Consider the following 15,336-nt stretch of genomic DNA (forward strand, 5'->3'; position numbering starts at 1 on the left):
TCTGTAATTTTCACCTGTTTTTACTTGTGCATGCGAACATACCCTTAGACAGCATAAACCTCATAAACCTATAGGCAGGCAGTCATAAGATGTGCAAAATGTATTATAGCAATTTATTTTTGAAAAGTGTCTAGTAAGTCGCCAACATCTGTTATTTTTAGTACATTTGCTTCATAAATAGGTCCAAAACGTAAAGCCCTATAAATGTGCCTAATTTTAGCGCATTTTACGATAAAGTCTAGATTAGTAAGTCTACTCCTTGGAGTATAATGACAGATCAGCTTTAAGAAAGCAATGCTGAACTTCACAGTCTTTTAGTTTAGTGTTTTTTGTTTTGTTTGTTTTTTTTCTCTGTCCAATAGCACTATAATCTATCTGATTACCCAATTAACCTGTAAGACTAGTTTCATTATTTTTTTCATTTTTTTTTCTTTAATTTAACCTTCCAGAATTGTATGGAGGTGAATAGTTCTGGAAAAACGTGTCGGTTTTTTTGGAGTCTGTTTTTTTAACAAATGTATCTAATATCATCTAACATTTTGTTAAATTTCTTCCCTTTATAAATTAAAGAAAATTTGGTTATTTTGGTTTGTTATTTTATTGTTAACATCTGTTTGAATAGTTATTTACTTATTGAGAACACAAGTCCATTTGCATCTTTGTAAAAAGGCCTCTTCCCACATGAACATTTCCAACTGTGTTTAAGTTTAGGGTTGGTTATAATAATGACTATTGGGCTCAGCGTTGCATAAGAGGATGCTAAGAATATCCGGATATCATTCATGTCAGGGCTTACATTAGACAAAGTTAATGAATAAATCCACATTGAGTTATCAAGCCTACATAGTACCACGTAGAGTACAACTAATAATATGACAGCTCTTGAAGCTTTGATCTTTTTTGACCTCTTTTTGAACTCCTGATTGCTTTCACCGTTTTCTCATGTCAAATCAAGGTGTATACTATGTAGAACTTGCAAGCGTCATCAGTCCTACAAAAATAAAATCCCAAAAGGCATAGAAAGTTCCATTCAGATTGCATGCTGGATAGGTTAGAAAGTCAGCATCACAATATACCAAGTGAAGAGTATATGGCTAAGATGCTATATTTTTCCTGGCATGTGCATTAAGAATATTGTAAGGATACATTAAGAGGTTGATGAGGCAGAGAATGATGATGATGGTCATAACATTATATGGGACATACTGTTTAAGGTATGCCCACACTTTAGTTGATGGGGAGATCAGCATGCACTGGTGACAACTACGTAGACTGGTTATACAAATAGACATAGCCCTACTTACTCTGTATGTAAATATAACAAATTTACATTCAGTATTATCCAGTAAATCCTCTATGCCTATGGAGTTCAGGGATTGTGGGATTACTCGAGAAAGGATAACTAGAAGATTAGCTGTTTCCAACATGGTCAGTATTGTGTTGATTGGAAGAAGCTTCTTCTCAATAATTCTGATTAAGGTAAATTGTGTAAAAATTAAGATATTTCCTTGAATCCCAACGATCACAAGTAAGTAAAACCCTATTGCTTTAAAAAGAAGATGAGGGTCCATCCGTCTTGAATTATTACGTTTGCAACCTAGAAAAGCATTAACATAAAATGTTTGACTTCAAATAGCAACAAAAACCAGACAGAACTTATCACCAGTGTAAAAAATGGGTAAACTATGTAGAATATTTTATATTATTTCGTAGTGCTGTATTAAATAAAAAATTTAAACCAACTTGTACTTTTTTTTATTCAAATAAATATTCCCCAATATATACATCAGTTTTTATATTTTTCAGTAATATAATTAGTAAGATTAATGTTTCATTGTTATAATTAATAAGATAAATAATATAAATTTATGAAAAGTAAAATCTACGGAGTTAGTGTAAACATACCTCTCTAAAAACAATGCACTACTGCTGTAGGAATGTAGGAATGATAGAACTGGCATGAATTTATAACCCCCAGGCTACAAAAAATGTCAACCCACAGGAGATTAATGAAAACTCATAAATGTGAATGTAACATATGACTGTTTGGACTAGTGTTATGTAAGAACGTAACATATAACAGTTTCTAATCTCCTGAGTGATGATCTGCTACATTTGCTTGGGTCGTCATTTCTGTGTCATGCTGATGTACACTAGTTCAAGAGTTTTATTCACAATATAAAAAAAACAAATTGAATTAATGTAATGTGGAACGTGGTACTGATAAGTTTTCATATATCAAATAATTTTATTCTTTAGCAAAACTTTCAAGAAACCATTTCCTTGTCGAGTCAAACAATGAAAAGGAAACTCCAGCAGACACCATAGCAATAATCTAAGAATGCATTGCAACCTCGTCGTGCAACCGACATACATGACACAGACACAGCATTCTTTACATTCGATAATATAAACTACGTACTCACTATTGCAGTTGATATAAATCATAACATTTCTACTGTTACTAGAATCATAAAAGCTTTTGTTAGGTCGAGAAAATGTACAGACTTTGCATGGGTATGACCCACATTTTAAAAAAAAACATTATGCTGTAAATATGTAACATTTAGATGAAAAAAAAGATGGGGACAATATGTTTCCAAGTGTGGATGCTTTTCTAGAAACAATTCTGCAACCATGTTTGTGGTATCGAAGTGATGTGATATCTACGTGATGCCAGGCAAGGCGTCATGGGACATGTAGTTACCAGAGCTACTGCCTGTAGACTGTCATGGTGCCCATAGGATTTTCTGTCACAGTGCCAGCAGAAGCGGTGTGAACCCACTTTGTCATCAAGGGATTTGACGTGGGCCTAAACTGGGAGCGGAGTCTAAGGTTACCCTTAACCCCTGTACAGGAATCTGGACATCGCTGCAGGGGAACCCCAGGTCGCTATCCCCAGAGTAGTCTCGCTTGGTGAAGGCCAATATAACAAGTGTAGTGTCAGATAAGCACAAGGTCAGGGCATGTAGCAAGACTCTTAACTGGTCACACAGCCAGGGGTGAACCTAGCCCGTCTGCCGCCTGAGGCGAACTATAAAAAGGCGGCCCCCCCCCACAAATCTATCGGAGTTTTCTCATTCCTAACTTTACACATCAAACACGGAATATATAAATTTTTTAAATAGGAAAACATTTGATGTTTATTTGTTAGGCCCTGTTCACACAGAGTATTTTGACGAGTTTTTGGGCGCGGAAACCGCTCCGCAAAACTCGTCAAAAACCGGCCAAAAATGCCTCCCGAGAAAGAAGGGACATGCCCTATCTTCGCACGTTTACGCCTCTGACCTCCTATTGACATCAATGGGAGGCAGAGAGAGGGTATTTCGCTGAGTTTTTTGCCCGTAGCACTCAATGGCCGCGAGGGAAAAACGCGGTGAAAATCGCGGCAAACGACGTGCAGGAAGGACAAAATTTGCCTCAAAAAACCAAAAAACTCAGTGTGAACATAGCCTTATAGTGCTATTTGAAGTATGGAAAATATTTAAAGAATTATTCTTACTGCCAATCAGTGCAGTGCAAATAGTACAGTCTGCACAGCCCCATATCTCTCCTCGGCAGCCAGTCTCATTTGCGGCGAAACTCTCTGCAATTACATTCAGGCCAGTCCAGGATGGATCGTGCTTAGCGCTGTTTTGAAGCGGCACGTCCTGGGCTGGTTTCTTTGCTCTACCTGCTGTATTGTTGTGGTCTGCCTGTGCTGGCTCGATGCCAATGGTGGATTAATATGATCTTTGGCCCTGTGCAGTCCACAAGTTATGGACCCACATCCCACACGTAAGTATCACCTACATGTCAAAGTACATCACATGCCACTCTGCGGACTGTCTCTTAGCCTGATCATCCGCTGCCACTCACACTTCCCCACAGCCCCCACCACTGTAATGTACATAGATTGTAAGACCAACATTACCAATAATACCGCCATACTGCTACTGAATAATACCCCATACTGTTACTGAATAATACCCCCATACTGTTACTGAATAATACTCCCATACTGTTACTGAATAATACCCTCATACTGTTACTGAATAATACCCCCATACTGTTACTGAATCATACCCCCATACTGTTACTGAATAATACCTCCATACTGTTACTGAATAATACCTCCATACTGTTACTGAATAATACCTCCATACTGTTACTGAATAATACCTCCATACTGTTACTGAATAATACCTCCATACAGTTACTGAATAATACCCTCATACTGTTACTGAATAATACCCCCATACTGTTACTGAATAATACCTCCATACTGTTACTGAATAATACCTCCATACTGTTACTGAATAATACCTCCATACTGTTACTGAATAATACCCCCATACTGTTACTGAATAATACCTCCATACTGTTACTGAATAATACCTCCATACTGTTACTGAATAATACCTCCATACTGTTACTGAATAATACCTCCATACTGTTACTGAATAATACATTTATACTGTTACTGAATAATACCTCCATACTGTTACTGAATAATACCCCCATACTGTTACTGAATAATACCCCCATACTGTTACTGAATAATACATTTATACTGTTTCTGAATAATACTGCCATACTGTTACTGAATAATACCCTCATACTGTTACTGAATAATACCCCCATACTGTTACTGAATAATATTATAAAGAAAAAAGATGTGGTTTATAACCAAACCATACCTAACAAACCCAAAATTGCAATACAATATAGCACGGTGCCATTCCTGATAAAGATTATGGAAAAAAGAAAAAAGAAAAATGATCCAGGAATATAAATAGGCACTCTTGGGTTAAGTAAAATTTAAATATAGTATTTTATTTTTGAATCCAGATAATACCGGCAATATAAATTTTTTACAACAACAAAAGTATATTTTTTTAAAAAGAACCTCCTGGCCAGGAAAAAAGACATACAATGGCACCCTTAATACATTAGAGATATTACCAGATGAATATACAACGTACTATATATGTACAGAACGGTTTTGAAGAGATAGAAAATTCCAAATGAAAAACCGCTGGGTTGTGTTCACACTTGCGGTTTTCAACCATATCTGTTATTTTAATCACAATTACTGAATAATACCTCCATACTGTTACTGAATAATAACTCCATACTGTTACTGAATAATACCTCCATACTGTTACTGAATAATACCTCCATACTGTTAGTGAATAATACCTCCATACTGTTACTGAATAATACCCCCATACTGTTACTGAATAATATTATAAAGAAAAAAGATGTGGTTTATAACCAAACCATACCTAACAAACCCAAAATTGCAATACAATATAGCACGGTGCCATTCCTGATAAAGATTATGGAAAAAAGAAAAAAGAAAAATGATCCAGGAATATAAATAGGCACTCTTGGGTTAAGTAAAATTTAAATATAGTATTTTATTTTTGAATCCAGATAATACCGGCAATATAAATTTTTTACAACAACAAAAGTATATTTTTTTAAAAAGAACCTCCTGGCCAGGAAAAAAGACATACAATGGCACCCTTAATACATTAGAGATATTACCAGAATATACAACGTACTATATATGTACAGAACGGTTTTGAAGAGATAGAAAATTCCAAATGAAAAACCGCTGGGTTGTGTTCACACTTGCGGTTTTCAACCATATCTGTTATTTTAATCACAAAATGGCCAGAGTTCCTATTAGGAGTAACTGATAATGATGTTTTTTGAAGAGATTCTTTTTATACGCATATAATTGAATATAACTCTTAAGATAGGAAGGTAGCCCCATGTGTTGAGGGGATGTAGTTTACAGCGTGCTTTTTTCCTCTCATAAGTGGATCCTTGGTTCTAATTTGAATCTTGTGGTGATAGGAAGTCTTTTCACAGACCCTTGGGGTCAAATGTGTAGCCCTCGTGATCTTGAGCTTTAATGCAAGGCACTCTTATAATATGTATAGGATTTTTACCATTTGTATAGGATTTTTACCTTAAACATCCAGCGAGTGCCGAGAAGCCAGCTGTAGAGGTAGTCAGCCCAAAGATGGAAAATAGTAGATCTCCACAGAAGCAGGGTTCGTCTGTATGGCCACACATTTAATTCAAAGCCTCCAAGTCTCCACCATCACATCAAATGACGATCTCCTCCCTTGATCCATGCGGGTATTTCACCACTGCACTCAGAGAGACACGGACCTGAGAGGGCAGGATCACATGCCGGCATCAAGGTGGATTAGGGGCACTTAGAGAGACACAGACCCGACAAGGCAGGATCGCACGCCGGCAACCAGGTGAGTTGAAATTCCAGAGTAGGTTTCCTTCCACGTGGTATCTCCAACATTGGACAGGGATTCTCAGGGCAAGGTTTAGACGTCACTACCGGCCCTGTTGATTAGAACAGCTGACGCGTTTTATCCCTGAACGGGATTTCTTCAGAGCAGTTTGACAGGTGCTGCCAAGCACAATGTATTTATAGTGTCCCAAATTCATTCATTGGTTCTGCGGTCATAGACATAATGTTTCATGGGGATAATTAGAAAAGACGTTATGGATAGTGCATGTCGATCTTTCGTAAGGCAAAACAATCAATTTTGATAGCAAGTATAAATATTTTTTACAATCAAACAGGCAATTCATATATCCACTAAGTCGTATTAAAAGGATATATTCGGTATTTTTATGGAGAGGGCAATCAGTGGTGCATCTCTACATGGTCATGACAGGAATAATAATTAAGTCTGAGTCTTCCATAAGAGTATAGCCACTACCTGGGTCTAATAATCAGAATTAATTTATCCATGAATATAGTCCGCTACTAATATCTAGATTCTATAGTTGAATTATGGAAAAATAAAACAAAATTTTATTCCACATAGAGTCCTTTGCTACACCGTTTACACTATTGAGCTATATCATACGCTATTTAAGATTAGCAAAATTAATTAGTATTTTAAAGCTAAATAGATAATCTGTTTAATTTTATAGCTATCTATACATATATACATATGGAATTCATAAGATACTTCAGGGGAAGCAGGGAGAGAGGACCGTAACCTATTAAGGTATTAGGACCTGGGTCCCCACTATCCCCAAAAGAAATAGACTATCAAAAGTCAATAGAATAATTTTATCACTAGGTCTCATAATCATATGTATGTATATAACTGTTGCACATAGGGGGGCCGCCATGAAACTCCAAAAGGGGGGCAGGGAGGGGGATCAAATGTCCAAAAAGGGGCAATGGGTCCCTAGTTTCCACCACCCACAAAGAGCTAAGGGCAACTCATACTCCTGCGAAAGAAAATTGCAAGAGATGAATAATATGTTCATTTATTTTATTTTATTTATCCAATTGATTCAATATTTCATACCCGGAAGAACATTACTCAAGCTCATTCTACAAGAAGTAAATTTCTGATATATAGCAATTGGGATATCCAGATCAGAGGCATATTATTAGAGTTAATATCAAGTTCCAAGGAAAGAATATATCCAATCCATAAATTAGCCATTTTTTATCCAAGATTTATCCATGAAGGATTTACTTATCTAGTGCTGGGTAACTCAGAAAATACAGGAGATTAAGAAAGGAATGTAACACTGGAAGACAAAAAAGTCTCATGTACTTTTATCAAGGAGGAGAGAGAACAAGTGGAGACCAATACGAACGCAGAAGATGTGGCCATCCTAATGGGAATCCATTGGCTCCCATCTGTTTTAATCTCAGATGAACATGTTAAATTTTATTTCATTATTTAGTCCCCTAGGGTTCAAGGTTCCTAATGTGTAAATCCACATGGTTTCTTTTTGAAGGAGTGTTCGGTTAAGATCACCCCCCCCCCCCTTCTATCTTGAAATAGCTGATAAATCCCCATGAATTTTAAGCCAGTTGGTGATTGGGCATGATATGTTTTAAAATGCGCAGCTAGAGGATTTGTTATTTCACCTTTGGTAATGTCCCGAATGTGTTCGCTGATGCGAATATGTAATTCTCGCTTCGTTTTGCCAATATATTGTTTCCCGCATGGGCAGATAATGGAATAGACGACCATGGTCGAACGGCAATTAATAAAGTTATAAACTTTAAATTCCCTTTTGTGTTCACTATCAAGAAAAGTGTCAGATTTTAATACATACTTACAACATCTACAAGAGCCACACATGAACATTCCTTTTGGACGTTTCTGTAGCCATTTCTCATTACCTGGGGTCCTTCTCTTAAACTCAGAGCTTACCAACATATTCCTCAGCGTGGGGGCCCTTCTGGGGACCATACTCGGTACATTCCCCACTATTGAATTAATTATTTTATCCAAAGTCAAATGTGGCCAGTTTTTTATCATCAAATTCCTAAGTATATCCCAATGGGACCCATACCTCGAAATGAATCTGACTCTATTGTCACTATTGTCTTTTTTACCTCTCTTGAGGATTTTCTCTCTATTCTGTCTGGATGCCCTATTGTATCCTTTCTTGATCAACTTTTTGGAATAACCCCTATTTTCAAAGCGGGAAGACAGATCTTGTGCTTCACTTTTGAAGTCCCTAAAATCAGTACAGTTGCGGCGAATTCGAAGAAATTCGCTTATCGGGATCCCCTTAATTTGAGAGGGAAAGTGATGGCTACTTGCTGCCAATAGGGTATTGCCTGATGTTGGTTTCCGATATGTAGTCGTTTTTAATCTGTTTCCCTCCCTATGAATATTGAGATCAAGAAAGCTAATATGATCTTCACTGTGAGTATAGGTCAGAAGGATATTTAAGTTGTTAACATTTAAGTCTCTAATAAAGCTATCCAGTAAATTCAATGGTCCCCTCCAAACTAGGAGAACATCATCCATGTATCTCAGCCAGGCGGAGGCGCATTTTCTGAAAAGGGGGTGTGGGTATACTATAAATTCTTCCCACCATCCCAAGTGTAAACAGGCATATGATGGTGCGCAAGAGGATCCCATGGCTGTTCCACGGGTCTGCCGATAGAATTTGCCATCAAAAGAGAAACAATTATAATTCAAGACGAATTCCAACATTTCTATAATAAATTCATTTTGGTGAGCCCAGTCCCCTCCTCTCCTCTCCAGAAAATGCGCGACCGCTTTGAGGCCAATATCATGTGGGATGGAAGTATACAATGACTACACATCCAATCCTACCAGGATGAAATCCTCCTCAAGGGTCAATTTGTCAATTTTATTTAAGAGGTCCCCTGTGTCCAACACAAAAGATGGAAGTGTGTGAACAAAGGGTTTCAATTTTTCGTCTATGTATTTCCCAAGGTGATCTGTTGGGCCATCACACCCCGAAATAATTGGTCTACCCGGGGGTGTATTCCTATTTTTGTGCACCTTAGGAAGCACATATATGGTAGGCATGCGAGGTTCCCTTACCTCCAAATATTGGAACTCATTTTTATTAATTAGGCCCTCGTCCAATGCAAAAGTCAGTTTTCTATTCAAGGTCCCCATTATATGATCAGATGGGTTATCTTTCAAAAGGGAATATGTATCCGTTTCCAATTGTCTTTTAATCTCACCGACATAGTCCTCCTCCCTGAGCAGGACAACATTTCCGCCCTTATCACTGGGCTTGATAACGATATTCTCAATATTCTGCAATTCCTTCAGGGCTTTTCGTTCCCTTTCAGTTAAGTTGTCCTCACACAGGAAGGAGGACCAGTCGATGACACTTATGTCCTTAAGCATGGCCTCCAAAAAAGCATGTGTATATCTATTGGAGTGTATGCTTGGCATGGTACTGCTTTTTTTCCGCAGACCCGTGTACTCTGGGATAATATCAGTAAAATCCTCTTCAGGATTATCTGCATTCTCCAAAATGTTACCTTCCCTCCATAATTCATTTAAAGAGGCTCTGTCACCAGATTTTGCAACCCCTATCTGCTATTGCAGCAGATAGGCGCTGCAATGTAGATTACAGTAACGTTTTTATTTTTAAAAAACGAGCATTTTTGGCCAAGTTATGACCATTTTTGTAATTATGCAAATGAGGCTTGCAAAAGTCCAAGTGGGTGTGTTTAAAAGTAAAAGTCCAACTGGGCGTGTATTATGTGCGTACATCGGGGCGTTTTTAATACTTTCACTAGCTGGGTGCTCTGATGAGAAGTAACATCCTCTTCTCTTCAGAACGCCCAGCTTCTGACAGTGCAGATCTGTGACGTCACTCACAGGTCCTGCATCGTGACGGCCACATCGGCACCAGAGGCTACAGTTGATTCTGCAGCAGCATCAGCGTTTGCAGGTAAGTCGATCTTACCTGCAAACGCTGATGCTGCTGCAGAATCAACTGTAGCCTCTGCTGCCGATGTGGCCGTCACGATGCAGGACCTGTGAGTGACGTCACAGATCTGCACTGTCAGAAGCTGGGCGTTCTGAAGAGAAGAGGATGTTACTTCTCTTCACAGCGCCCAGCTAGTAAAAGTATTAAAAACGCCCCGATGTACGCACCTACTACACGCCCACTTGGACTTTTACTTTTCAACACACCCACTTGGATTTTTGCAAGCCTCATTTGCATAACTACAAAAATGGTCATAACTTGGCCAAAAATGCTCGTTTTTTAAAAATAAAAACGTTACTGTAATCTACATTGCAGCGCCTATCTGCTGCAATAGCAGATAGGGGTTGCAAAATCTGGTGACAGAGCCTCTTTAAATCTCCCAAGGTATTCAGATCAGACGTTTCTAAATTAGGGATCATTCCAAATTCCATTATTTCTCTCTGTGACTGTGATAGAATATTCTCATTTTGACTATTCCCCTCATTTTTTTCTTTTTTTTCCCCATGCCAAAGTCTCAAAAGAATCTTTCTGAGAAAGAGGTGAAGATCTTTACATATCTCAAACTCTTTTCCAGGGGTAACCGGTGAAAAGCCCAATCCTCGATTTAATAAGGATATATGATGTATTGATAGGGGGAAATCAGTTAAGTTTATTATGTTATTAGCATTATTTTCTATCTTCCCCTGCGTTGTCTTGTATTGGGTCCTCCTTTTTTCTCTACTATTCTTTCCTCTCCGAATTTCCCTCTGTTTCGGTCCCCTAAAAAAGATACCTTTGACTGTGGTTCCTCAGTTCTAAAATATTTCCCCATCTCATTGTCACTAGATGGGTCACTTGTAGTTTCCCCATCTGTTGACATAAAAGTATTCCTTCTCACTCGTGGTCTACTTCTATTCTGTCTTTCTCTATTTTTTGAGAAGGAGAAAATTTGTTTCTGCTCAAAGTCAAAAGTATCCCTTTGGAATTTCCTCCTTTTTCGTATTGATATTTCTCGAAGTTCCATTTCCACCTCTTTTTTGAGACTAACATTTAATTTTTCAAATTCCGGATCCTTACAAAATATATCCAGTTTTTTAACACTCTCCTCAATTTCCACATCAAGCAAACTCAGCATGTTTTTCTCCTCTTCTATTAATAAATCCATCAGATTCCTTGAGTGTCTCAAGCACTCCTCATCCCATTTTTCCAAGAATGCCTCCCTTTTAAAATGTGATGCAGGTGTAGTACGTCTACGTAGCCCTCTTGGAATTATTTTGGACAACTTATATGCCTCTAAGCTCTGGATATCCCATTTACGTCTTAAGTGACTCAAAATTAGTCTCCGATGATTTTTAAATAAACCATATATATCTCCTCTAGTGTCTTCGGCACCTTTGTTTATTTCACAATTCAAAAGTGCAGCAATCCGAGCATCTACCTCTAAGTCTAGGCAGTAAGCCATACTGATGACACACCACTGATCGCCCTCAAATTCAAAAGGAGAGAGAATATAATTAGTTAATTCTAAAGGTATGCAAACAAAACAGGAAGGAAAAAAAAACCCTCCAAGATAATATTATAAAGAAAAAAGATGTGGTTTATAACCAAACCATACCTAACAAACCCAAAATTGCAATACAATATAGCACGGTGCCATTCCTGATAAAGATTATGGAAAAAAGAAAAAAGAAAAATGATCCAGGAATATAAATAGGCACTCTTGGGTTAAGTAAAATTTAAATATAGTATTTTATTTTTGAATCCAGATAATACCGGCAATATAAATTTTTTACAACAACAAAAGTATCTTTTTTTAAAAAGAACCTCCTGGCCAGGAAAAAAGACATACAATGGCACCCTTAATACATTAGAGATATTACCAGATGAATATACAACGTACTATATATGTACAGAACGGTTTTGAAGAGATAGAAAATTCCAAATGAAAAACCGCTGGGTTGTGTTCACACTTGCGGTTTTCAACCATATCTGTTATTTTAATCACAATTACTGAATAATACCTCCATACTGTTACTGAATAATAACTCCATACTGTTACTGAATAATACCTCCATACTGTTAGTGAATAATACCTCCATACTGTTACTGAATAATACCTCCATACTGATACTGAATAATATCCCCATACTGTTACTGAATAATACCTCCATACTGTTACTGAATAATACCTCCATACTGTTACTGAATAATACCTCCATACTGTTACTGAATAATACCCCCATACTGTTACTGAATAATACCCCCATACTGTTACTGAATAATACCCCCATACTGTTACTGAATAATACCCCCATACTGTTACTGAATAATACATTTATACTGTTACTGAATAATACCTCCATACTGTTACTGAATAATACCCTCATACTGTTACTGAATAATACCCGCATACTGTTACTGAATAATACCTCCATACTGTTACTGAATAATACCTCCATACTGTTACTGAATAATACCTCCATACTGTTACTGAATAATACCTCCATACTGTTACTGAATAATACCCCCATACTTTTACTGAATAATGCATTTATACTGTTACTGAATAATACCTCCATACTGTTACTGAATAATACCCCCATACTGTTACTGAATAATACATTTATACTGTTACTGAATAATACATTTATACTGTTACTGAATAATACATTTATACTGTTACTGAATAATACCACCATACTGTTACTGAATAATACCTCCATACTGTTACTGAATAATACCACCATACTGGTACTGAATAATATCCCCATACTGTTACTGAATAATACCACCATACTGTTACTGAATAATACCTCCATACTGTTACTGAATAATACCACCATACTGTTACTGAATAATACCTCTATATTGTTACTGAATAATACCTCCATACTGTTACTGAATAATACCTCCATACTGTTACTGAATAATACCGCCATACTGTTACTGAATAATCCCTCCATACTGTTACTGAATAATACCTCCATACTATTACTGAATATTACCCCCATACTGTTACTGAATAATACCCCCATACTGTTACTGAATAATCCCTCCATACTGTTACTGAATAATACCCCCATACTGTTACTGAATAATACACCCATACTGTTACTGAATAATCCCTCCATACTGTTACTGAATAATACCGCCACACCATAACCACATAGTGACTGAATAATACCGCCACACCATAACCACATAGTGACTGAATAATACCCCCATACTGTTACTGAATAATACCCCCATACTGTTACTGAATAATACCTCCATACTGTTTCTGAATAATACATTTATACTGTTACTGAATAATACCTCCATACTGTTACTGAATAATACATTTATACTGTTACTGAATAATACCTCCATACTGTTACTGAATAATACATTTATACTGTTACTGAATAATACCACCATACTGTTACTGAATAATCCCTCCATACTGTTACTGAATAATACCTCCATACTGTTACTGAATAATACCCCCATACTGTTACTGAATAATCCCTCCATACTGTTACTGAATAATACCTCCATACTGTTACTGAATAATACCCCCATACTGTTACTGAATAATACCCCCATACTGTTACTGAATAATCCCTCCATACTGTTACTGAATAATACCCCCATACTGTTACTGAATAATACCCCCATACTGTTACTGAATAATCCCTCCATACTGTTACTGAATAATACCTCCATACTGTTACTGAATAATACCTCCACACCATAACCACATAGTGACTGAATAATACCCCCATAATGTTACTGAATAATACCCCCATACTGATACTGAATAATACCTCCATACTGTTACTGAATAATACCTCCATACTGTTACTGAATAATACCTCCATACTGTTACTGAATAATACCCCCATACTGTTACTGAATAATACCTCCATACTGTTACTGAATAATACCTCCATACTGTTACTGAATAATACCTCCATACTGTTACTGAATAATACCTCCATACTGTTACTGAATAATACCCCCATACTGTTACTGAATAATACCTCCATACTGTTACTGAATAATACCTCCATACTGTTACTGAATAATACCTCCATACTGTTACTGAATAATACCCCCGTACTGTTACTGAATAATACCTCCATACTGTTACTGAATAATACATTTATACTGTTACTGAATAATACCTCCATACGGTTACTGAATAAAACTGCCAAACCATGATCACATATTACTACAACATTGTGTCAGAAAAAACCCACCATACTGTTAGTGAATAAATAACACTATATATAGACCAATATTACCACCATATAGTGACCTTATAGAGGTAGATGCCAGTTATACACAAGATATCTGCAAACCATATAAGTGATTACAGTATAGTTATATCGAGTGACTATTGTGGCAAATGTAAGTTTTTTACATTTTTATACTGCTTTTTTTTGGTAGGTTCCGCTGGAGCGTTTGCACTACGTCGTAGATACATTGGACTACTCCGATGATCTACTTTTAAAAAAAAAAAATGGTGAAAGAGGGTTGCATGGGGGAGTTTAGATTTCAATAAAAGTTTTTTTTAATACTTTATTATGGCCTTAGTAATGGCTGCTGTCTGATTGAGAGCGTCCATTACTAAGAAGGGGCTTAGTGATAGCCAGTAAAAAGGCTATCACTAACCCCTATAATTACCCCGGTTCTCACTGCCGCGAGGGGAGTACGATCCAGTACCCGACCATCTGAAGCGACGGCAGGGCGATCACAGGCTGGTTTTACCAGGCTGGGAAGGGATAAAAAACGTGGCCCTTCCCACCCTGGGGATGCTAGGCTGCAGCTGCTTTATTGTATCTGGCTGGTTGTGAAAAATAGCGGGAACCCCACGTCTTTTTAAAAAAATAAATAGAAAAAAAATTACGTGAGATCCCCTCCATTTTTCATAACCAGCCAGATACAATAAAGCAGCAGCAGCCTAGCATTACCAGGGTGGGAAGGGCTATGGTTTTAGGTCATTCCGAGCCTGATATTACCTGCCTGCGGCCACCCCAGTACCCGCCCTTCTCTTCAGACAGTCGGGTGCTGGATCGTACCCAGCTCTTCCCAGTACTCCTGGTGGTG

At 37.3% G+C, this 15,336-nt stretch overlaps 1 pseudogene; it reads right to left on the reverse strand.

The window, feature by feature from the left end:
* Positions 1-622: 622 nt before the first annotated feature.
* LOC142741841 (olfactory receptor class A-like protein 1) lies at positions 623-1,571 on the reverse strand (annotated as a pseudogene).
* Between the last annotated feature and the right edge of the window lie 13,765 nt (positions 1,572-15,336).

Source organism: Rhinoderma darwinii, chromosome 2, assembly GCF_050947455.1.
Source record: "Rhinoderma darwinii isolate aRhiDar2 chromosome 2, aRhiDar2.hap1, whole genome shotgun sequence".
In the NCBI taxonomy this organism is placed as follows: Eukaryota; Metazoa; Chordata; class Amphibia; order Anura; family Rhinodermatidae; genus Rhinoderma; species Rhinoderma darwinii.